Source organism: Thermobia domestica, chromosome 11 (genome assembly GCF_964235325.1).
Source record: "Thermobia domestica chromosome 11, izTheDome1.hap1.1, whole genome shotgun sequence".
In the NCBI taxonomy this organism is placed as follows: Eukaryota; Metazoa; Arthropoda; class Insecta; order Zygentoma; family Lepismatidae; genus Thermobia; species Thermobia domestica.
Genome location: NC_137464.1, coordinates 61,479,971 through 61,507,052, shown reverse-complemented (window position 1 = coordinate 61,507,052; position 27,082 = coordinate 61,479,971). Strand labels below are relative to the sequence as shown.

General features: G+C 35.1%; 1 protein-coding gene and 1 pseudogene across 2 annotated transcripts in view; both read right to left on the bottom strand.

Moving 5' to 3' along the window:
- Window positions 1–27,082, bottom strand: part of LOC145664099 (neural cell adhesion molecule 2-like) — a 791,671-nt gene that overhangs the window by 299,747 nt on the left and 464,842 nt on the right. The window lies entirely within an intron of this gene.
- On the bottom strand, window positions 13,792–15,549 carry LOC145664411 (NADH-ubiquinone oxidoreductase chain 5 pseudogene; annotated as a pseudogene).

Here is a 27,082-nt window from a genome sequence, read left to right as displayed (position 1 = left end):
CTTTCACAGGTACTATTCTCAACAAGACAAGCAAGGCGACGTTTAACTGCTTGTGAGACCTAGTGGTGAACATTGGACAGTGTGGTAGCTGGAGTGGTATTTGATTGTTGTGTAACTGGTGGTGTGTGCTTGTGCGTATTTGTGCGTGTGTAACAAAATTCAGGTGAGGTGTAAGTGGGCTTGTGACGTTTGTGGTAGCAAGATGGTCTATGTGAATCCCCTGAATGTGGTGGATATGCTAGTGGAGGCATATCAGGCAACACAATATGTCCGGACACCACGAACGGTAACGGAAATGGAGCTCAAGGACTATATTTTTAACATCCTAGAAAGTTTCAAGACGAATGGGCACATGTATGTTGAGATTGAAGAAAACCTATTATGCAGCAATAGATCAGACATCCCAAGTATGGCAAGTGAAGATGAGATGGATGAGTGGGATGGCCCAACGACCTCCAACGTACATACAACTGGAGTCAAGAGCAGAGATATTGTGGACATGGGATACAAGCGGAAGGCAGTATCGTTTTGGAAACGAGGGAAGAAGAGAAAGATGACCTGGAAATCTGTACAGAAACACTTCAAGCGTGTCAAATGCAGAACAGATCTATATAGATGGGAGAAACAGATCACAGAAGGTGGAACCAAACGTGAAAAGCTAAACGTGATAGACCGAACTGTGTATGAAAAATTTGCGACAGCAAAACAGCGGCATTTAATTGTCCATGACACAAACTTGCAACGTTGGGCGTTAGAAGCAAACCAAACAACAGCCGTTGCTAATTTCAAAGCTTCGAAGAAATGGTTATGGCGCTTTAAAACACGTCACGGTATCATCTCACGCAAAGTTACAAAATTTGTAACACATAGCATTACAGCGAAGGCCACACAAGTGCACGAAAGCGCTAAAACCTTCGTCCAAAATGTACAATCACTCATTACTGCTCATGGCGAGGATAACGTATATAACACAGATCAGAGTGGCTTTGCTTTAGAATTTCACTCTGGACGCTCTCTGGCTTTGCGAGGCGAGAAGCATATTACAGCAACAATGCAATCTCTACCTGCCATCACACATAGCTACACAATACAGCCTGTTATATCTGCCAGTGGAAGATTGCTGTCGCCCATGCTCATAGTCTTGAAAGAACTTCATGGTACGTTTCGGCCACGGATTCAGCAAACAATGTTCCGCCCACAAAACTTATATATTTGTGCATCATCATCTGGGAAAGTGACAAAACAGATCGTTAAGACGTGGTTCCAATCAGTGTTCCTTCCACAAGTCAATGAGCAAACGGTACTGTTAGTCGACTTGTGGACGGGTTATGATCGATCCGACTTGGCAACAATAATGCCACAGGACAAGCAGTGCAACATTATGACGATACCTACACACACAACTGGGTTAATACAACCTCTGGATGTGTATGGTTTCAGAATTTGGAAGAACTTCGTACGCAAAGTATCTGATGCGGTACGCCTTCAGCAACTCAACATCAATCTATACAGCAGAGACAATATACTGAAACTTCAATCCCTTGTGCATAATCAACTTTCATCTCCACGGTACATACATCTATTCCAATACGCATGGTTTTGTTCTGGATATCTTTCATCACGACCAGATTATTTTCCAAATCCAGTGGAGTTTTGTTTTCATCAGTTGACGTCATTGGTCTGCGAAGAAGCAGAGTGCCAGAACCCATCCATCATCAGGTGTTCGTGGTGCAAATACTGTTTTTGTTTGGACGATTTCTTCCTGAAATATCATTTTTGTGCTACTTATCAGGAGTGAGCGTCTTGTTTTCAGCATACACCTCTGCTGACTTTTATGTTGTACGTACATATGTACGCGTATTTTCATGATATAATGTAGATACTCATGCGTAGAACTGATATTGCTGTTGCTCTTTATCTCACATGTGGACCACCTGCTATTACATTCTACTGTGCAATGCATTTTGTGTGTGTGTGTGTGTGTGTGTTACTAGCTACAAACATTCCCGTTTCCAATATGTATCTCACCGTTGCTCCCATTGCACAATATATGCAACCCACTGTGCAGTATTGTCTCGCTGGCTGCCTATACGAACGGCGTTTGCATCCTTCATGCTTGTAGAGATGAATTTTCGTGCAGTGAGATAAATTTGCGTCCCTTTCGCATATGGATAACGTATGCACCCAAAGCAAAAACACGTATTTTCCATTTTCGTGTTTTCTTTCTTCCTGCTCCTTGCCACCCTCTTCACTCATTTCTGTAGCACATTATGAATATGTTGTACATGTTATTGGTCCATTTCCGGATGTCCTGTTTTCTTCACATGGGTAAGTTCTACCTCAATGGCTTGCGTCAACTATGGGTAGTATTTTGTACATTTAACCTTTCCCGATATCTCTTCTCGTTCTCGCTATATTGCATAAAATCTCATTTTGACCCCATTTTTATGCCCCCATTTGACCCTTTCAATACGCTTGTTGGCCGATATAAAAAAAATACGTGTCGCTTCTTTTTTGATGATCTGTATGTCTGTGCAATCTTATCTAAATCGGCGTGTTACACCGAGGTACCCTGCCTTGTCAGATACTTTCAGTGTACGTCCTTCCCGCAGAGTAAGCGACCACGTTTCGCAAACATACAGAACAACAGACATGATTATAGTTTTATATATTTTAAGCTTCAAATTCCTCGAAAAGATTTTGAACTAAATAATAATTCCCTGCTTTCAGTCGTTTTCCGTGAATATAGGCTACCTTTTATTGATATCAAAATTGTTTATTTTATTTTTTTTTAATTTTTCCGATTCTTGAGTTTTTTATTTTGTTCAAGAGGATACGAACTATCTGTTGATAAATATTATTTGTAATCAAAGCTTATAGTTCTTGTTACAAATCATTAAATCATACATTGTACTGTCCTTTTTGGTGATGTAATAATAAACAACTTGATGGGAGTACACTTCAGTGTCAACTTCAACTTAATAGATGGGGTACTTATTGCACAGGATACATTAAGTTTACGAAAGAAATTTTTTGTCGATCTTCTCAAGAACTACGCATAGCATTTACACACATATATCCACACCATTTTGTTCAGGCCGATTAAACCTATCGATTTGTGAAATATTTGGACATCATTGTTCTCGTTAAACGCAGTGCAGATCTAGGTTGGGGATGGTGGGCCTAGACCCCTCACTATTTTGAAAGACAAAAGATTTAAGCTATTATTTATAAATGTTTGAAAGCTTACAGTAAACTCATGGTATACCTATCACAATCTGGGTTCTGGCTCCCTCCCCCCCTCAGTTTTCACCTTCTAGGCCCGCCTCTGGTTAAACGCTAATGTCACAACCCCCCCCCCCAAAAAAAGAAAGATGTTTGTTGTTAAAGTGATAAAAAAATATTTTTCTGATAGCAGACGATTTTGCCAATTAAAATGAGTTTATGAATTTACACCCTGGAAACTATGCTTAAAGAAGACAAAGTTGTACGACTAGCTGTAAACCAGACGAGACTGAACAAAGCCAAAACTAGCGAGGGAAATCATGACCGAGCATGCTAACAATCTTTGGTAATTTGCCATTAAAATAAAATTTGAAACTAAAAATAAGGTTTAAAGAAAAAGGTTTTGAAATAAATAAGGTGGGTGGAATCATCAGGGACTATTCATTCATTCAATCACCATCCTGAAACATCTTGGCGAACCTATAACTGATCCGAACATATGACACCAGCAGCTCTCCTGGAAGAAGAAGGAATATGTGACTGGAAGTTGCGTTCGAGCTCTGAATAGGGTAGCAAAATTGGTATCTCTTCAGGACATAATTTTATACCACAATACAACTTGTAAAATAGAAAATTGTTAGCTGCTAATCAACCTTTCTGTTCAAGTTTAACTTAGAAATCTAATTTTGTAATTCAAAAGCAGACTTTTTCTTTGTTCTTTTCTTAAACTTTAAAGCTAAAAAAAAACTTTCAAATATTAAAACACTAGTAATAATATTGTTGAATTTTACTGAAATCGGTAGTCAGAGTTTATGAAGTAGATTTTGAGTTAACTATTCTAATTCTTATATAAGCCAATTTTAGTTACTGTGCTATGTTCAGGCCAATCTAGAATTCTGCAGATAGAATCCCTCCTAAATCCTATATACACATTCAAACAATGCTATATACCGTTACAAACATATGAAGATTTTAAGTTTCGACTGTTTGCTCAAGAGTACGAGGATGAGATATCCTGCAATGATGCTGTAACAATATTCCTGACCTACCTCTTAAGCTTAGTTAGATTACGGTTATAGTTTTAAAGAACGGGGCTACAATCAGATTAGGGTCCTTAGAGAGGCGTTTTTTTTTCATGCAAGAGACGCGAGTAAAAGAACTTGTACATGGAAGATGCGAACTCACTGGAAAGAATATTAATCTCGGGTGGCAGTAGAAGACCAGAATATCATTATTGTAAGCTATGTTTCTCCATCATAAAAGAATATCCTTGTTTAATACTTATGCAGTCACGCAGAAGTTAGTTGTGTTGCATATCTAATAAGGATGACTTGCTAAAAGTTAAGGTTATTGTGTCTAACGTATAGGAATCAAAGATTTATATGCTGCACAACAGCGAAACGAGAAGGAAGAATATACTATTATATAACAGCTTCCATGCAAATAAATTAAAATGATCTATTTGCTGGATAAACGTATACACTGAAACAGTATTTCTTCATAATAACTAGAAACAAAGATTCAGATATTTAGTTGTTCCTTTATTGAAACGTATACTCTTGTATAAAATACACAAAAAGTAAATACATCAAATATGTTTAGTTTGGACTTTAATATCACTTTCAGCACCTAAGCTACATGAGACATGCTACAGCTTGATATAAGAATCAAACCAGATAAGCTTGCATACCACAAATCGAACACAGATCTTCCGTATCTTACAATAACCTTATAGCCACGAGATAAGTCTAAATAAATTCAGTAAAGCATTTGGTTAGAAAAAAGGAGGAAAGTCTAATATTGATAGATTTGTATTTTCGTATTTTGTCAGCAGCGTGGTTATATGGAACATAACCTATAAATTGATTAAAATCTCATTGAAATGTAGAAGAAATATTTAATATTTAAACAATACTATATGGTCATCATCTGACAGAGACACTGAGTACCTATATCACTATACTAACGTTTATTAAGATTTATTTACGTAACCTCAAAAACTGCTGATATTTGCTTGTAACATATATATATATATATATATATATATATATATATATATATATATATATATATATATATTGACAACTGATTTGCCAGTAATTAATAGAAATTTGGATAAAATTTTGGATAAAATTATGAGTTATCCGCAAATACAGTACCACACTCTTTATTAAATTACACTGATGAAAAAGACAAAAAAAAAAAAAAAATACAAATCCTACTGACACCATTAACGACTGTGTCGACACGATTTCAGTGTTTAATTGTGGAATTACATCCGTGCTGTGCCGTGGAAACTCAGAGCCCGGGACGAGAGTATACGACGGCGCCCCCATACATAATTTTTCCTGTCTCCTTTCTTTCTTTCCTTTTCTTTTTCCTCCCGAATTTTGCGCTCTCTTATTTCGGCCCCCGGGGCCGTTGCCCCCTCTCATGGCACGGCAATAAAATACAATGAAAACATTGAGAATAAAACGACCATTCTAGTTTTAAAAAATGTTGAAAGTAATTCAATTGCAAGGTTTAGCTCAGCGAACAACCTATTAGATTACATAAGTGTCACCGCATGATAATGTGAATCACCTGCGCACCATGCGGCTCCTAAGATAAAGATACGTGTGAGTTATGTTTGGTTCACGACGCTTTAAACTAGCGTGAGTTAAATTCAACTCTTGTGGCAGTTAATCTGTTAAAATGTGTACTGTATATACCTCCTCAGTCTTCTTAGGGACTCATTTTAGATATCTTCAACTATGTATAGGGAAGCAATGTTCATATCTAGAACATTAATACGTTGATTCATTTTACTTTACAAACAACTTTCTCTTTGTTTGTTTTTTGCTTGCTAGCTGCGGAGTAACTAGCACCCATTGCGAGGGCTGTACCCTCCACTAGGGAAAGAGATTTCATATATTAATGCAGTAGGAAGAATTTTTAGCTAGGAAAAGAGACATTTATAAACTTTATCGATAAGCATTTCTTTATTATCAGCTTAGACAGTTCGGAGTCCAGGAATGGATATGCTGTTTGGGAGTAATTTGCAAAATGAAATGAGAATGAGATGCTGTGAATTCTGGGGTATTTTCTGTCCATGAGCGTCTCTGGACCTGATGAGAAACGTAAGGAGGTCCTGTTAGTAACAAGTGGATTTACTGAGCATGATATGAAGGTGATATATGCGCCGGGATGGTTGACGTGCTGAGCATGTGGATGCCATAGTCGGAATGATCTGGAGAAACAGTATATTTATACAGTGCAAAAAGCAATGAGGGAGGTATAGGTGCATGGCAGTTGTTTTGTATGTAGGGAGCGTCGTTGTAAACTGTTTCGAAGAAGAGAGCATGTTCACTGTCATAGCGTTGGTTGATATATTTGAGTCGGAGGGCTTCGAGGTGGTAAAGAAGGTGTGGGAAGGTAATACGGTCGTATAGGACACGGGTCGGACTCGGTAATTTAATGCGGTATGCTAGGCGGAGAGCATGTCTTTCCATTATTAAGAGCATTCCGTGACGTCTTGCGCTTGCTGATATCCATGCGGTGAATCTATACGTAAGAACGGGACGGAGGAAGACCTTATGCGTGTTGATGAGTGTAGTGGAACGGAGACCCCACGTTGTACCAGTAAAACTTTTAAGTAAATTCAATTTGTTTTTGGCTTTGCTTACGACCGTAGCGAGGTGTGGACGCCATGTAAGATGGTGATCAAATGTGATACCCAAGTAGGTCGCTGTTTTCGAATGGTCTATGTCAGCATCGTTTACTGTAACGGCAAGACGAACTGGGTTTCTATGAACCCTTGATCGACGTTTTCGTGAGATAAAGACTATTGTTTGGGTTTTGGTTATTGTTAAGCGCCACGTCCGACACCAGTCGCTAAACCGACGATGGCTTCATTCATAGCAGTGTTTTACAAACAAATAAATAAAAAAAACATAAAAGAAAAATCCTTTGGCATTTTTGTGTGGAATCCGATCGAAGTTTGACTTATTTATCACACAGTACCGTAATAGAGCTATAGAACTAAGTGTATTGGAGGTTAATAAATACTTTTAAAAAAATGCATGTCACTCATAAGAAGCGACAATGCGTTAATCAGCTTTCATTGGCAGCTCTGGTTTTAGTAAAACGAAGAATTAAGTTGTCAGAAAGTAACGTCAGATGACTCTGATGTCTCGGTGATAATTGCTTTTCATGATGTGTTGTCTTGGAAACGGTAGGCATAGCGTAAATATTACAGGTAAGTGTTCTTAAGAAAATGTATAAGACCTTTTTGTAGGCATATTTTTTTCTCAGAAGAAATTAATTGCTATTTTTCATTTTTCAACTCTTCCGTCATTGCGCTTTCCATCATATATATTGATTTTCTCCTCTCGGAACAACAGATATAATTCTAACAGTCTACTTTGGTAATGGACAAGGGCGTCACACCTAACAAGCTACAGAGAAGATCATTTGGACAGAAGGTAAATTGTGTGAAAATCTCCATTTAGACTAAAGTAAAGTAGAGCGACTGTGTAATAGTCGAGATCTTTAAAAAAAAAAAAATGATTGAGCTTTTCTCTATGAAACCTTACGATACGGACATTGGACCTATAAGCCTCAAATATTTGTCGATGACGTCTTATAACCTTTAAAAAAATTAAAAATAACAACTTTATGATGAGTTTGCTAATGAGTTTTATTCTTTGCTAATGAGGTTTTCTATTTTAATACTCATCTAGCTATCAGGTAACTTCAGCTGCAAGTTAAATTGGACTTGTAGAACAAGCCAACAGTAATACCACGCTATACGCATATGTAGTACTTCTTTTTCTGTTTTCTAAAGCTGTCCATATTTTAAAAGAGTACATTGTACATATCCAACTAAACTTATGGCAGGGGCAGATCCAGGGTGGACTTTTAGGGGAGAGCGGTGGGTTGTAATAGAATACTGCTACTTAGAGGTACTTTTAACAGCTCCATACTCTGGGATGGGTTTTATTTACACCGTATATATATAAAATAAGAAAGTTTCTTCTTCTGGGGGGAGGGGCAATTGCCCCGATTGCTCCCTGGATCCGCCCTTGATTTATGGAACAAGCATCAGAGGTAATACTCATATGATGCTGTACGCATATATAGTTGGGGCTGTGGTGGCTCACTGGTAAGAGTGTTCATCTCTAATGCGTGGGGTCCCTGGTTATATTCCAGTTGTCTTTCCTGTGGACAAAGATCATGTGCGTGGGCTTTCTCGGGGATCTTCCGTTCCCTCTGATTTAGTTCATTATTATCACTACAGTTTTCATTAGCTTCGGAACATAAACGTCAGGTGTTAAACTAAAACAAAAGTACACGGTTTTTCTAAGACTATTTACAAAGCGGATCTTATTGTAAAAGTATACCTTCAACATAATCAACTGAATTTGAAAGAACAGGCATAAAGATGATAATCACATGACGCTATACGCGTGGAAAATCCTTTTTCACTGCCTACTAAAATTATATTCCCGTAGCAGACTTTACTTTACAAGTGTACCTTGTATATACTGTAGTTAACCGGGCTAGCAGCACAGACTCACGTGATACATAATCCATACGCATGCCAAGTCCTTTCACTAATTTCTAAAAGTATATTCGCAAAGTGAATCTTCCTTTTAAAATACACCTTGAATATAATTTCTCTCCATGTGCTTTCCTTCTGCTATCTTTTTTCATTCTCTATCGATGATTTTTTTTATATAGTTGTCTTGTTCTTAAGTTCCAATGCATTCGGGAATAGTTTTTTTGTTTCTCCTAACGATCGCATCCACTTTTCTCATGTTGGGAAGTAGCTATGTCATCAGTTTCGAGGACAACATATCCTTCATCATCTTCTTTCATTATCTACAAGCAGAAGTAAAAAAAAAAAAAAAAAAAAAAAAAAAATCACACACACTCCTCAGCACATTTTTTTTTCCTATTCCCAAACAGACGGACTGGAGGGTGATAGGATAATACAACCTCATCCTCCATCCTACCCTACCGTGTCATCTTTTTTGCTATCTTTTTTTGTCAGGAGAGAACAACGAAGATGCCCTACGGTCAGAAGAACGATAAGGAAAAAAAGACAATAAAAACGATAAGACAAAGGGTAGAAAGGTTGAAGGTGAGCCAGAAAGAAAAAAATCTCACTAGAATACGGCATTAATCAAGTTATGTCTTCTACGGGGTTATATGTCGAGTCGAGGGAGTCCCAAATCCTTGATTCTTCCCAGCCACGCCTTCACTAAAAGACAAAGATCAGGAGGTAGAAGAAGAAAGAAAGGGATAAGAAAAAAAAAAGAATGGTACATTAACAAAAACTGTACAACTTCTCTTCGAAGAATATTTTGTTCTTGTAACCACAAATCGAATCATTCGTTTCTTTTGATAGCTAAAAAAAAAAAAAAAAAAAAAAAAAAAAAAAAAAAATATCTTTAATTTCAGAGATGATTTCTTAGCTTGTTGGAGAACTACATAAGAGTGTAGCGAAACCCAAACCAGTTACGATTTTCTTATTTCGAGGAAAATACAAAAACTCAATTCAGGGCCCGTTCAAAAATTTTGTGGCCTCTGATCTAATTGGCCCAAAAAATCCAATATATTTCAACAAAAATGTTCTTTTAGGCCTTATATCTGAAGAACTACATGCAATGTCGCCCAACCAAAACTTGTAGTTAACCCAGTATGATGTGCTTACTCTGTACAAAATACGAAAACTCGATTTAGGGGCCGTTCAAACATTTTGTCGCCCCTGATCCAAAAACTAATTATTGGCCAAGGCCACAATCTTTTGTTCCATTTTTGTTTCATAACTAGGCTTATCAAACCATTCTATTATTTACGATTGTTTTTGTTCCTTACTCTTCCTACAATCAACAAAATATTAATGTACACAGGATCATCGAATTCTAGATTTAAAAACCTTTTTCCTACATGAGTACGGCTACAATGAAACTGCTTTCGTCCTGAAGTACTGAAGTGTACAAATTATAAAAAAATAATAATTCAAGAACAAATACAACTTCTGTCCAGAAAGTTCGGTGAATGTCTTACTGCTTACGGTCGTAAGAGTGCGCCCCGCAGCATCTCGCGTCGGACTGGTTATAACCAGTACTCGTAGCTTAAGGAAAATTTCCCTAATCTAGGAAAATTTCATAGATAAATTTAGCAGCAGGGGGAAAAGGGATTTTTTCGACAAAACATAAAAATCCAGGGAAATTCTCCCATTGATTGATTGACTAGTATGAATGCTTAGTTTTTTCTTTTCTTGTTCAGAAACAAACCAATACAATAACAATGGTTTGTGTGTTTAAAGTAGACTACTTTGCACCCGTTGTTGGATGGGTGTATTTGTGTATATTTTTGTTTAAAACAGTAATGGAAAAAGAGAAAAAGATAGAGGCAAAAAGGAAATGAATAAAACAAATGTGGTTGGCACTTCCCTTAATATAACTATATTAATCTTACTTATCACATAGCGCCTGTCGTAGGAATTTTCCCAAACTAGGGAAAATTTGATAAGAAAAGGGAAATTTTTGTGTTAGTCGAGGGGAATTTTCTTAAGGAAACTTACGAACACTGGTCACGATATGTCTGAACAAGTTCCCCGCAGCGACGGCTCTGTGAGTGTTGTTATCATGTATACATAGCACATTGTAGAGCGAAGGTGTAGTGCGCGTGATCGAAACCAAAAATGGATACCAGCGAACGAATGTCCTGTTCTGTTTCAAATTTGGGGAATTAGCGTAAAGTACTCATGAAACACTGACTACATTTTAGTAGTATTTCCAAATTTTAGAACTTGTGCTTACTAGATGATTTTTACAACTTCTGCAGTTTAAAAGATACTGCACATTCACAAAAATTGTCGTCTTGTCTTTTAGAATCACTGCATTTTAGGATTTTGCCACTTGATATTTTTTAGGACTAATTTCGTTCAGGACTTGTGCATGATTTCAAAAATTGGCTCCTTGTCTTTTTATACGGCTTGTAATGTTTAGAGCATGTGCTCTTTAAGACAAGTGACGGTGGAGGACTTCTACATATTCACCATTTCTGGAATTTGTGCAATTTATTACATATATAATGTGAGGCTCAATACAGTTTGGAATTATAGTGTTACCTCCTTTCTGTGTAGAGCATTTATTTCATACTAACCGACTTGTAATTTCAGATGATGAATTTGTGCTCGGACCAATTATAACTAGAGAATCATTAAGAGAATGAGATGGAGCGTGGTTGTTGGTAAGATGTTAGAAGTGTTTGAAGGTATACGAATAATCATTAATCCTCAACTGAAGTGCCCCAAAAGCCATCGATTCCACCCTTAAAGCTAGTATTCGAATGCCAATACATTATTATGGCAACGTCCAAATTGCTCTCTGCAGCTCAGGCTACTTCTTGATGTGTTTACCGTGAATCAGAAAGTTAAATTATGCATACAGAACATAAAATACAAATGTTTACCGCCTTCCTTAGCCTTGTAAACGTGTGACGTTAAACCAGAAATATTATATAATTTCATTTGAAAATGTTGAATCGATAGATCAATGTTTCCCATTTTGTAGTCCTCGGACCTTGTTCTAAACCAATATTTTATAATCTCTTTTGATAGTACAGGTGAAAAAGTGTCGTGACGTTTACCATCCGTCGGCAAAAGAAACTTCAGCTGAAAGCATGCATTATCGCCAAGTTAGCCACCTATCGGTCTATTTTTTTTTTTTTTGTACTATTTCTTGAAATGCTTTCTTCTGTCCTAAATTGTCTTGAATATAATGGCCCGAGTATCGCCAAAAGATGGCAATATGTTTCCCTTACTTTTCGAATGTATTTTGTAAGGAGCAATTATATTCAAATTAATCCAATAAAATTCAAAAGATCAATTTCCAAACTTTCACTTATTATTATTATTATTATTATTATTATTATTATTATTATTATTATTATTATTATTATTATTATTATTATTATTATTATTATTTTGTTTCTATTCATTTTACAGAGAACTTAATTATAAGCATGTCACAAATAATAACTCTTTGAGCAATAAAAAAAATACAAACTATTTTAGAACAATGCTGCACTAATTACTTTCTAATTCTTAATTCAAACTTGTTCTTGGACAACGTTGTGCTTCCTGTTTTTGGACCAAGTTTGATCCTGAATTCTTAAATTTTCTCAAAATTTTGTCAAGAAATTGGAAGTCGGCATATGCAATTACTCTTAAGCAGAAGTGCGTGTGTTATCCAAAGAAGGAAAATGCAGTACTCCTTTGAGTTAACTGATAAAGTATGACTATTTCTAAGTGATACTTGATTTCCATGAGAGCAGTTGAATAACTTCCTTGAATGTGAAAAAGAATTGTCCGAAAGAAAGTATGAATTTTACCCTTACACCCATATTCTAATATACACTGCATGTCATTTGCTTGTAACATAAATAAAGTTCGTCAATGTAATAGTTGTTAATGAAATTAAATGAAATCTTTTAGTTTAAGGTCCCACAATTATGCCCTTTAGGCTAAGGGAGACGGTGATTGAAGCAAGTAAATGATGATGGAAAAACTAGTAGAATGAGAAAGTGGGAGGAAACGGGAGTACCGCGGGAAAACCCACGAGCACGTTGTGTCCACCATAAACTTACCTGGCCGGGGATCGAACCAAAGACCTCACACATCAGAGGTAAACGCTATACTACTGAGACACCATGTACCCCAATAGTTGTTAATGTTATTACTTACTTCTCAACTAGTACATCTACACAAATACCAAAATTTAAAAGTGTAAGATTTTTAGCGCATGTATTAAAAATAAAAGGGGTCCATAACACTGAAGTAATTAGGAACCACTGCTCTAAGCAGGGACATACGCAGAAAGTGGGTCCTTGGGGTCCGGACCCTCGAAATTTAAACTTTTCTGTAAATTTAGTCTAATTTTAGAGATGATTTTATAAATTTCAATATAATTTTATCCTCAGATTAAATTTGGACCCGGAGAAAAGCTTTGGACCCTCCTCCCAAAATAAATTCCTTCGTATGGGCCTAGTATACAATATGATTAACGAGAAATAGCCTAAAATTATGGTTATTGCTTAAACTTAATTTTTTAACGTAAGTCTTATATTAATCGATAAAACATATTTAGCTTAGCAAAATGAACTGCTTCTGGGAAAATTCTGATGTGTAGTTTAAAAAATTAAGGAAAAACTCATTATTCTGAAGGTGAAAAGTCCGTTCCTAATAATTGAATGACTCACTGTTACAACGTTCACCTCTTATTATGCGTTTGGTCCGTTGTTCGATCCCAGCTCGAGCGAAATGGGCTTTGTGGTGGACAAGCACCTTGTGCGTGGGTTTTATAGGGGTTCTTCCGTTTCCTTTCACTTTCATCATTCCATCATTTCGTTCATTCTCTTCATCACAGATTAGCCCGTTAACATCTCTTAATAAATAACCATAGCCCCCTTAGTATAAATATTACATTACCTTTTCGAGGTAAAAAAGAGAGTACTCTCAGGGAGTATTATTTAAGGAATATAATTCTTCTTAGTATCTTCAATACTATGCTTTCAATATAAGCTACCTAAATATACAAATATAAAAAAGCAAAGAAAAATTGTAAAAAATAAAAAAATTAATAAATACATTTTAAATAAATTATCTTGTGATTGTTGAATTAATATTGAACCATCCTTAAAATTACTATATATACCCTGAGCACCAAGGCATTCACTTCATCCTTGATCAATATTATTATAATATACACCTCCTACATATAAAGGGAACTTAATAATATAATTTGTTGATAAGTAAGGTAAAAATCATATGCTTCCTATTATTGTAGAGCTAAAATAAAACTTCACACACATTAAAGACTGCCCAATAGAATAACTTGATAATAAAATACCAACCCACAAGCCTACTACACTTACAAGTAATGCGCCTGTTTTTAAATATAAAGGTAAAACAACACAATTAACAGTAGGAAAAATCAATCAACTCAATGCAGCACCTCCTAGAATTGCTATCACTACTAATCCTAACATTCCCTTACACATAGTCCAGCCTTCATTATCACTGATAGAATGAATATTAGTGCCCCCAAATCCCTTACCTGTTAAATAAAATCTTAAACGTACTGAATAACATACAGTTAGACCTGTAGAAAAAAATAATAAAAAAAAGCTGACTACATTAATTAAAGACAAAGAAGAAATCTCCAAAATTAAGTCCTTAGAATAAAACCCAGCTAAAAATGGCATTCCACATAAAGCCAAGTTAGCTACATTTAAACAGGACAAAGTAAGAGGCATCTGACTTACAAGTGCTCCTATTCTACGAATATCTTGTGTATCTCCTACGCCATGAATGATTGCTCCTGCACATAAAAAAAGTAATGCCTTAAATAAAGCATGTGTCAATAGGTGAAAAAAAGCCAATACAGGGAATCCTATAGACAAAATTATCATTATAAGACCAAGCTGACTTAGTGTAGATAAAGCAATAATCTTCTTCAAATCATATTCATAATTAGCACCAATGCCAGCCATAAATATTGTTAGTCCTGACAATAAAAGTAATACATCCCCCGCATAAACACTTAATAGAACGTCTCTAAAACGAATTAGCAAGTAAACTCCAGCAGTCACAAGTGTAGAAGAGTGTACTAATGCTGATACTGGTGTAGGAGCAGCTATGGCTGCTGGCAATCACGCAGAAAAAGGAATTTGTGCACTTTTTGTTATTGCTGCCAAAATAATTAAGCTAGAAATAATCACTATTTCATTATTATTTAAAACTCTATGCAAATAAAAAACATAATTTCAACTTCCATAATTTAACATTCAAGCAATAGCTAACAAAATTGCTACGTCTCCAACACGATTAGAAAGAGCAGTTAACATCCCAGCATTATAAGACCGTACATTTTCATAATAAATAACTAAACAATATGATACTAGTCCTAGTCCATCTCATCCAAGGAGGATTCTAATTAAATTAGGAGAAACAATTAATAAAACTATTGAAAGAACAAATATTAATACAAGCATAATAAATCGATTAAGATATCGTTCAGATCCTATATATTGTCCACTATAATAAATTACCATTCTAGAAATATAAAGCACAAATCTTATAAACATAAATGATATTCAATCAAATAGAAGAGTTATAATAATTTTATTTCTATTAAAAGAAATAACCTCTCACTCAATAAATACACTATATCTATTAACTAAAAAATTCAAGCCTGTTAGAAACAAAAAAACACTTATTCCATTTAAAAAGGCAAATCTAGTTATACAAATTGAAAAAGGTCAAACCATGGCCTAAGGGCAATAAACCTTCTTTAGTTCCACAAACTAAAATTTTATTCTAAACTACTCAAGCAGCTACAATCATAAAAATCTTGGTCCCGCAAAAAAGATCAATAAATTTAAAGGCAATCAGTGTAATATCAATAATAAATATTCTCGCACACTTCCCCCTCAACAAGAATATAAATTAGAATAAGGCATTCCGTGTTGAGTATATGAATATAAATACAATCTATAAGCAGCTCTAAAAAAAGATAGTAAAGCCAACCCTAATATACTCAATCAAGATCAGCCAACGATTCTATTTAATAAACTAATTTCTCCTAATAAATTTAATGTTGGTGGCGCAGCTATATTAGCAATTCTTAATAAAAATCATCACAGCCCTAGACTCGGCATAAAAGATAGTATTCCTCGATTGATCAGCAATCTTCGACTCCCTAAACGTTCATAAGAAATATTTGCAAGACAAAATAATCCCGAAGAGCATAGGCCGTGAGCAATCATTAATGTAAGAGCACCTCTAAATCCTCATAATCCCATCGTTAATAGTCCTATCAACACTAACCCTATATGCGCAACAGAAGAGTAAGCAATTAAAGATTTTACATCAACCTGCCGCAAACACACTAATCTAACCGACCAAATACCCACAACTCTAATACCAAATCAAATTAAATTTATATTTACAGCTACATTTTCTATAAAATATAGAATACGTAATAACCCATATCCCCCTAACTTCAACAAAACTCCCGCCAAAATTATCGAACCACTTACAGGTGCTTCAACGTGTGCCTTAGGTAATCAAAGGTGAACCAAAAATATAGGTATTTTAATTAAAAAAGCAACAACTAAAGTAAAATACCATATATAGTACGTAATCCCTAGATCTATTACACTTCTCATATTAATTATTAATAAACTACCCCTAACATATTCTAAATAAAAAATTCCGATCAAAAGTGGCAGTGAAGCAAATAAAGTATAAAACAACAAATATATGCCTGCCTGCACTCGCTCAGGTTGATAGCCTCAACCCAAAATTAAAAATAACGTAGGAATTAATGAGCCCTCAAAAAAAAAAAAAATAAAATAAAATAAAATAAAACATAAATAATCTAGAAGAAGAAAATCTCAAATAAAGTAATACAAGTAATAATAAAACTAAACTAATAAAACTCGTAGTATAAAATGAACTTCTTAGTACGCCTTCTCTAGCTATAATTATAAGAATAACAATTCAAATACTTAATAAAATCAATGAATATCTCAGACTGTCTCTTCACAAATAATAACCTACCTCCCAGGGAACTAGTCCCATACTATTTCTTAATATAAACAAAAAACAAATACTAATAAGACAAAACTGAACAACTCATCATAATTTAAAATTAAAGCCCAAAGGTATTAAAAACAATATAAACATTAAATATTTTAGCATCGTAATACGACTAAAGAATTTAAGTAATCACCTCCGTGAGTCCGAACAATAGACACTAAGATTGATAAACCTAAACTACCTTCACAAACACTAAAAGTTAAAAATAATAAACAAAAATAGTTTTCAACATACAAACTTCCTAGAGAATAAGACAAAAGTAAAAAACTTATCAACACAATAAATTCGAGTCTTAATAAAAGTATCAATAAATGCTTACGTTGAATAACAAAACAAGCTATTCCTAAAATAATTAGAAAACAAGAAAACAAAATAAATAATATTTTCATAAGCTTTTATAGTTTAATTAAAACGTTGGTCTTGTAAACCATTAATGAATAAAATTCTAAAGGCATCAAGAGAAAGTATAAACTTATCTTTAGTCCCCAAAACTAATATTTTAATAAACTATCTCTTGAAATTAAAATAACCTGAATATTACTTATAATTTTAGTGGTTCTAAGATTTATTCTAATTCAAATATCCCATCCCTTATCAATAGGATTAATACTCATTGTCAACACTATTACCACCTGTTTAACTATTTCAACTATAAGAGAATCTCCTTGATTTTCTTATATTCTCTTCTTAGTTTTTCTAGGAGGTATATTAGTTCTATTTATTTACGTTACAAGACTAGCATCAAATGAAATATTTACTTTAACAACTAACCTTTTCCTACTAATTTTTCTACTTCCATTGCTCCTAATTCTTATAATAATTATCGACCCTCTCCTGCTACCAAACATAACTTCACTACCAGACCCTCATCATTATATGACAAATTATCAAGAAATCCCCGGTATGAAATTTTATATAACATCAATCTTAATAAATACTATTATACTAGCAACATACCTATTTATTACATTAATTGCAGTAGTAAAGATCACTTCATTATATCAAGGTCCTCTTCGGCCTTCTAAGCCATATGTCAACACCAATCCGCTTACATCATCCCCTTTTTAAAATTGCCAATAACGCCCTAGTAGACCTTCCAGCTCCCATTAACATCTCATACTGATGAAATTTTGGCTCTCTTCTCGGTTTATGTTTAATTATTCAAATTGCTACAGGTCTATTTCTAGCAATACATTATGTATCTAGTATTGAATTAGCCTTTAATAGAGTAATTCACATCTGCCGAGATGTAAATTTTGGATGGCTTTTACGCACTCTACATGCCAATGGGGCATCATTTTTCTTCATTTGCCTTTACTTACACGTCGGTCGAGGAATATACTACGGTTCTTATCTTTATCTTCATACTTGAAGAGTAGGAGTCGCTATTCTACTTTTAGTAATAGCAACTGCTTTTGTAGGCTACGTCCTACCTTGAGGTCAAATATCTTTCTGAGGTGCTACAGTCATTACAAATCTATTATCAGCTATTCCCTATCTAGGAACAATATTAGTACAATGAATTTGAGGGGGCTTCGCTGTAGATAACGCCACTTTAAACCGATTCTTTGCTTTTCATTTCCTTTTACCTTTTATTGTAGCTGCCATATCAATAGTACACCTCCTATTCCTCCACCAAACAGGATCTAACAACCCCCTCGGCCTTAACAGAAACCAAGATAAAATCCCCTTCCACCCTTATTTTTCAACTAAGGACACTATTGGATTTCTAATGATAATAACAGCCTTAATACTACTCACTCTTTGAAACCCCTATATATTAGGAGATCCTGAAAACTTCACTCCAGCCAATCCACTAGTTACACCAGTACATATTCAACCAGAATGATACTTCTTATTTGCTTACGCTATTCTTCGTTCCATTCCTAATAAGCTTGGAGGAGTTATTGCTTTAGTAATATCAATCCTCATTTTAATAATTATACCATTTTTCCATACTAGAAAAATACGAGGACTACAATTCTACCCTATTAATCAAATCATATTCTGAATTATAGTTAGAACAGTAATCCTTTTAACTTGAATTGGAGCTCGGCCGGTAGAAGATCCTTATATTCTAACAGGTCAAATTCTCACAGTTATCTACTTCGCTTATTTCCTATTTGTGCCTTACCTGTCCTCTTTATGAGATTTCCTATTAAATAAAACTTAGTTCTTTGGCTGAGAATAAGCATATGTTTTGAAAACATACAACAGAGCAAAGCTCTAAGAACTTATTCTCAATTTAATACACTTAAATTAAAAGAGAAATAAAAAGAAGCTTCATGCCCCCTAAAAATAAAAGATAATTAAGGGATAAAGGTAAAAAACACTTTCAAGCAAGATATATTAATTTATCATACCGAAATCGAGGTAATGTTCCTCGTACTCAAATAAACCCAAAAGAAATAAATACTACCTTACAAAAAAACAAAACAGAAAAAATATCATGTCCTAAAAACAAAATACTAAATAAAGTTCTCATAAACAAAATACTAGCATATTCAGCCATAAAAATAAGAGCAAATCCCCCTGCTCTATATTCAATATTAAATCCAGAAACAAGTTCTGATTCTCCTTCTGCAAAATCAAAAGGAGTACGGTTAGTTTCAGCTAAACAAGAAGCGAATCAAACTAACGCTAAAGGAAACGTAATTCATAAAAATCATAACTCTTCCTGATAGTAACCGAAACTCAACAGCCCATATCTCTCAGCTAAAAATACAAAAGATAACAAAATCAATGCCAAACTAACCTCATAAGAAATAGTTTGTGCTACTGCCCGAAGGCCCCCTAACAAAGAATATGAAGAATTAGAAGATCAACCAGCAATTATTACAGTATACACACCTATACTTGTACAGCATAAAAAAAACAACAAACCTAAAGAGAAAGTCAACATAATACTTAAATAAGGAATTCTTAATCATACTAACAAAGATAGAAATAAACTAAAAACAGGAGCTAGATAATAAGGATAATAATTAGATATAGTAGGAAAAACTTGCTCCCTAGTAAATAACTTAATTGCATCTGCAAAAGGCTGTGGTAAACCACAAATGCCTACCTTATTAGGCCCACGACGGATTTGAATATATCCTAAAACCTTCCGTTCTAATAAAGTCAAAAATGCAACCCCAATTAAAACACAAATAATCAAAATCAGATAAGAAACCACACCTATAATATAATCATAATACATTATTACCTGGACTAGCTCATCCATCCTTAGATCCTAAATCTAATGCACTTATCTGCCAAAGTAATTGCCATTATTTTTATTCCCTAATAATAAATTTTATTAGTACTTGGTCCTTTCGTACTAAAGTACTATTTACTAAATAAAGGATAGAAACCGATCTGGCTCACGCCGATCTGAACTCAGATCATGTAAGATTTTAAAGGTCGAACAGACCTATATACTAAGCTTCTGCACCTAGACAAAACCTTAATCCAACATCGAGGTCGCAATCTCTTTTGTCGATATGAACTCTCAAAAAAAATTACGCTGTTATCCCTGAGGTAACTTAGTCTATTAATCATTAATAAAGGATCATAAAAATACTTAAAAGTAATTATTTTAAGAAGAGTTTACTTATCTTCTCGTCGCCCCAACGCAATAATCAAGTAGCAAATTCATTCATTACCAAATACAAAAATTACTACTTAATTATAAAGATCTACAGGGTCTTATCGTCCTCTTAAATTATTTAAGCCTTTTCACTCAAAAGTAAAATTCAACGTTACAAATAAAGACAGTCTTCCACTCGTCCGACCTTTCATACAAGCCCACAATTAAAGGACTAATGATTATGCTACCTTCGCACGGTCAAAATACCGCGGCCGTTTAAACCCTCACTGGGCAGGTCAGACCTTCTATTTTAACAAAAGGACATGTTTTTGATAAACAGGCGGAGGAAACCTTTGCCGAATTCCTTTAATCATTCTCACCAATATACTAATAACATCATTATAAATTGTCTTAATTAATTTAAAACAATAGTACAATAATAAATTAAATGTAATAAAATATGATAAATAACTCAAACAAGTTATAACAAAATTACAAATGATAGCTACTTCTAAGCTCACATCTTTCAGTTAATATAAAACCACATTATAAATAAACAAAAGTAAAGAGCAAATCCCCCTTACTATTACTTGCAGCAAAACTATAATGAACCAAACCACAACAAGTCTAACCGCAACTGAATTAAATCCAATTCTTGTACAACCAGATATAATGGAAACCGAAAGGCATCTCACCACTAAAATAAAATTTATAAATAATATGCCACCTATAGTATCATAATATTTTAGCTCTTTCCATTTCGGGAAATAATTATATAATAATATTATTTAATGTCCCCTGATACAAAAGGTACAACATTTCATGACTTAGAACAGTAATTGGACGTAAAACTGAAAGATTTCATTTCATATCTTATTTTATGATGTCAGGCAGTCCAGAGATCCTATTGGTCTACTTGGAAATATTAAAAAAAATCAGCAAAGAACACAATTTCAATTGCCTAACTGAAGGAATTTCACTTTAACGCTTTTCTTATATCACATAATGTTGCCGTGAGTCAAATGTCAATTTATTATTAATTTATTTATTTTGCTTATATTTGCCTTATTCTTGCATTAATTTGTACAAGATTTGTAAATAACTATCAGAAATATATTTTGCTGATGAACTATCAAAGAAACAATAACTCTCTCCACTGAGCTAGTGCGTATGCCTTCAGTATACCTGATTACGGGTTCGATTCCCGGTCCGTGAATATCAAAGACATTACGGTGGTCCACATCTCATATAGCTTCGGTGCTGAACAGAGACGTTCAACGTCAACAAGGAAACAATAACATAGGTACAACCCAAATAAGAGTTATGGGGGAGCTAATGTTAAGTTGAAGTGTATGCAAATATTTTGAACATGACGGTACCATTGCTCTGTACAAATAAATAATAAAAAAAAAGCGGAAAGAATTTCAAAAAGATTCAGTTAGGGTTACTGCGGAGAAGACAAAACAATTTTCGTGTCGAGACAGAGCTCTTCTAATAGAGGCATATATTTTTTCGAGGCAAGACATCACTTTCATGACACATTGTCAAGAAGAGACAGCTCAAACTCTTGCCTCGTGCACAATCCTGTCTTCAGACAGGAAGAATGATAACGAGATTCGAAACCAGGGCCTTTCCATTGCAAAACAAGACCGTCATCTGTGTATTTATGTCCTCGAAGAAAAGGTTCATTCACAGAATGAACTTGTTTTCGATTTGTGTCAATTTATTTAATTAAATATACTTTTGGGCGTTGATGGACTCGATGAGGGATGACACTATCCAGAGAAATGTGGAAGTAAAACGAAGCGGCCTGTGACCTGTAACTTAGGTAACATCCCAAAATTTACCTGATATTAATAAGGAAAACCCAGGAGAAACTTCAGTAGGATGGTTAGTCTGGAAAAACTTTTACATCTTCTCGGCCGAGTACTCCGATCGGGATCGATTATTGTCTAGATTAAGGTTAATTCTTATTATAAAAGCAAAACATTTGTCAGTAACGCTTGTAATAGTAAGGTCAATAATTGTCGCTAAGCTGAGTTATCTGCTATCTCACGGGAAGAACTGTCGCTAGCGTACCAAGCAATTTGTATACAAGATAAATGCTTGAGAAGATCAACTAGTTTATGGTAATTTAGATTGTATAGTTCATAGTTTTTTTTCAAAAACAAAAGGTCTCGCGATTGATTCCCAGTAGGACACTTGATCGGAAAGATGTAAAAGCCTAGACAGTCCAGTCATTATATGTGAGTTTTTTCTTGATTGTCCTCATTCACGTCAGGAAAATGCCGGGATAGTACCTAACATAAATGGTCCCATGCCGTTTCTTTCCTTCCCTATTCCTTTGATTGTCTTCGATTCCTCATGTAGTGTGATCACCGGGAGACGTCACATTTCATATGTGACGGGTTAACATGGCCATAGACGCCGAAAACCATGAAATATAATCCCTAATTCTTTCTCACAAAGATCCTTTTCCTTTACATTTTTTGAAAGAAAAATACGAGTTAGAAGAAAGAAATATAATGTGAAAAATACACGTCTGCTAAAAAAAAATAGAAGAAAGATGTTTCCTATTAGATAAGTGGTCGGTAGTTCGACACTAGTTCACGTCAGCAAGAGAGGAGATCGTCACTCAAAGCGAAGACTCGAGCCAGTGAAACGTCTGTTGCTCTAAAGAAGGATGAGAAAGGAGAAAAGAGAAAGAAAGAGGGAGAGAAGAAAGAGAAGAGAGAAAGAGAGAAGTCCACAGCATCCAGCTGTAGGAATGATGGACGGGAACATGACCCAAGGGTAAAGCAGTGCGCGGACGGAGTCATCCTAAAAGGACAAGCAACCCGGAATTCCTGTGAAGTTAATTTGATGGCTTGGCCACAGAGGGGCCCCTGCTATCCGATTAGAGCTGACACGAAGCTTGGAGCGCGGAGACAAAATGCGGACCTCTGCCTGCCTCGAATACATCACAACAGAGTGGATGCAGGTTGTAACCTGCAGTTTATGTTGCTACTAAATTCAAATATTAGCTACGAAGGTTTCTCTTCTTTTATTTATTTTTTTTAAGTTATCACACTGTGTAACAAAAATGATAGAATATGTGAAATAATGTATCTTTAGCTACAGAATATACAGGGTGGATACAAATAAGCGCAAACGAAATCAGTACGTCACATGGGTTCCTTTAGGAGTTGATTTTCAGGAGCTACAGCCTTCAAAACGTCCTCTTTGGATTTAAATATACATACAAGGTTATTAAAATAATGGAAACATCTTTAAAAAATGGAATATGTGTAACTAGTAGTTGTTCGGCCACTTTTAGACTCGAGTGAAGCTTAGGGGCCGCGGTGGCTCAGTGGTAGAGCGTTCACCTCTGCTGCTTGGGGTGTCTGGTTCGATCCCAGCTCACGCCAAGTGAACTTTCTGGTGAAAGTGTGCGTGGGTTTTCTCGGGGTTCTCCCGTTTCCTCCCACTTTCTTCATTCCACCATTTTCATTTATTTATCATCACCGTCTCCTTTAGCCTAACCGACATAACTGTGGACGTAAAACTCAAAGATTTCATTTCATTTTTTTTTCTCCTTTAGCCTAGCCGGCATAACCATGGGACACAAAAATAAAAAGATTTTCTAGTGATGCTTATTCGTCGTGGAATTCATATTCATAACTTGTTAATCATTTCCAGAGGAATAGTGCCCCATTCTTTATGCAGAGCAGTAGTCAGTTTCGTCCGATTATGTGAACAAGTGCGCTGTCAGCTTGAAAGACTGTTCTTTTTGAATAAATAACATCTGTACTAAATATGCTCTGGTCACCTAAAATTGTTTACATAGTCATTTGAAGTAATTCATCATTTGAGAGAAATCATAGGTCTAACGAAACCCCATAAAATTGTGGCTACATCAGCACAAACTTGCTGCCATTTTTAGCGGTAACTTTAAAAAGTAGTCCGGGGAAAGAGTCTTACTATCTCCGCTATTCATAGATTCTATGCTGGAAACAATGAGAAAGATTATTTATGAGACCATATTACTCTCTTTGAATTATTAGCGTACTTGTTTTATATTTTTAGCATTTCTTTGTCACGTTACAACGATGGCGATGAAATCAGAGGATTCGAACTATAGTAATTGCACAGAGTCGTGAAGCTTGACCTAGATCTACCAATTACAGCATGCAATAGAACGCTAGGGTGTCCCTACCGTCAACCTCCACTCATGACATTTTGCCAGTGGCGTCTCTCGCGCTACAGGATGCAGTGTTATCGGATTGTCCTTAAGTTACGTTTTGTTTATTTTTGTTGTTACTGTCGTTGTTTTATAATTATGCTACTATTAGTGTTACCGTTTAAGTTGAATAACTGTCAGTGTTAATGTTTATAGTTGTTTAATTGCTGTTTGTTTGTCGCTCGTTTGTCACGTCTTCCTAAGTTCGTCAACATTATTGGTGCACTTTGTTATTTCACATTTTCTCAACTGCGTGTTCGGAAGGTAGCTCTATGAATCGTGCCGAGTTCTTCCGATACTTCACGCTTGAGGCAAAGCAGTTCTGTGATTGGTATATAGAGCCCCGGGCGTCACGAGCCCTCGCAGTCATTTATGGCAACCTGATTGCGCAAATTGAGCTTATGAATCTCGCGCGAATTGTGACTGTACCGGAATAAGTCATTTCAGGTACTATTTGAATTATGTAATCAGTCGCATCGCATTAGCTTTTTTATTTTTATTTTATTTATTTATTTATTTATTTTTGTGACAATCGTCTTCAACATTCAACAAGGTTGATTTCCGTCCAACTTTTCTTTTCTCTCATGCTGTTTTATCTTAAGTTCTGTAAGTCTCGCTCCTAGCGCCTACATTTCTCTCTCAATGAGCCTAGCGGGAAGCACCGTGGCTCAGTGGATGAGCTCACACATCTGGTGCGATGGAACACTGATTTGATTCCAGGCCATTTGAAATTAAATCTTTGAGTTTTAGGTCCTACAATTATGCCGGCTAGGTGTAAGGAGACGGTGAAGATGAGAAATGAATGAAATGGTGGAATGAAGAAGGTGGTAGAAAACGGGAGAACCCTGAGGAAAAGTACGCGCACGGTGTTTGTCCACCACAAAATTCACTTGACGCTAGCTAGGATCGAACCAGGGACCCCATGCACTAGAGGTGAACGCTCTACCAGTGAGCCATCGCGGCCCCCCAGGCCATTTGAGTATAAGGTGGACAACATTGTATCCAAGAGTTTTCTCATCCTTCTCATCCCATATTCTAATGTCATCAATTTCTTTCATAATCATTTATTTTCATTAACAATTTACCTCATTTAGCCTGTGACGCATGAGGCATAGAACATATTTTATTTTTCATTTACAACTGAAATAATACGTAAGCTTTTTGTTTTTATTATTATTATTATTATTATTAGTAGTAGTAGTAGTAGTAGTAGTAGTATTAGTAGTAGTAGTAGTAATAGTAGTAGTAGTAGTTGGAGTAATAGTAGTAGTAGTAGTAGTAATATATGTTTAAAAGGACTTGTTCGTTATTCTAACAGATTCAATTTTTACCCACTTTATATAGATTTCGAACAACACGGTTTTGCATAGCACGTATTTTTCTTGGAAGCAATTGGACAGCGGCGTAAGTCACACAGCCTGATAAACAAAACAACTGTTTTCTTCATCATTAGAACCTTTGCGGAAACCTGATGAAATCTGTCGTCTTTCTAAATGAAGCTCTGAGCCACTTTTTTTTTTTTTTTTTTTGGTAACAGAATGACTTATCTAGGTATGTTTATTATGTCCAATTCCTTTTTTGACAAAATAAGTTACACCGCAGAATTTTACACTCTTCCTACCAATTAAGAGCCTGGTTTACTAAAAATAATGCAAAATTTACAAGTTCTCTTTTGCTTGTTTATTCATAAGTGAAAGGATATAATGATATGCAACTTGCCACAATCATAGATAATGTTGTACTACAACAGAAAATATGAACCTGAAGAATTTTCAATGTTGCCATCCATAGAAATTACAGTGTTGCCAGAAGAACAATTTCCCTAAAAATCTAAGTTAAGGCAGTGACTAGAGGAACGATCTCAACTGCACTTGATTACGTATTGTGTTGTTTTGGTTTGCTGTGAACTACTTTTTAAGTAGCATTATTATTTAGTTTTAATAACTGTACGTTAAAACTTTTTCGTTTATTACAAACTAAATACAACTATTATTTAAAAAGTAGTTCACAGGGAACCAAAATAACATGATACGTAATCAAATGCAGTTGAGTTCGTTCCTCTAGTCGCTGCCTTAACTTAGATTTTTAGGGAAATTGTTATTCTGGCAACACTGTAATTTCTATGGATGGTAACACTGAAAATTCTTCAGGTTCATATTTTCTGTTGTAGTACAACATTATCTATGATTGTGGTAAGTTGCATTTTATTATCTCCTTTCACTTATGAAAAATAAGCGAAAGAAAAATTGTAAATTTTGTGTTATTTTTAGTAAGACAGGCTCTTAACCCCGTTATACCAAAGATATATCTCTGGACTTTAAAAGCAATGGCTAAAGTTTGACATTTAAGGAACAGGGTTCTAGATACAAATTTGGTTTTCTTAACTCGATACCGGGGTAGTATTATTAGT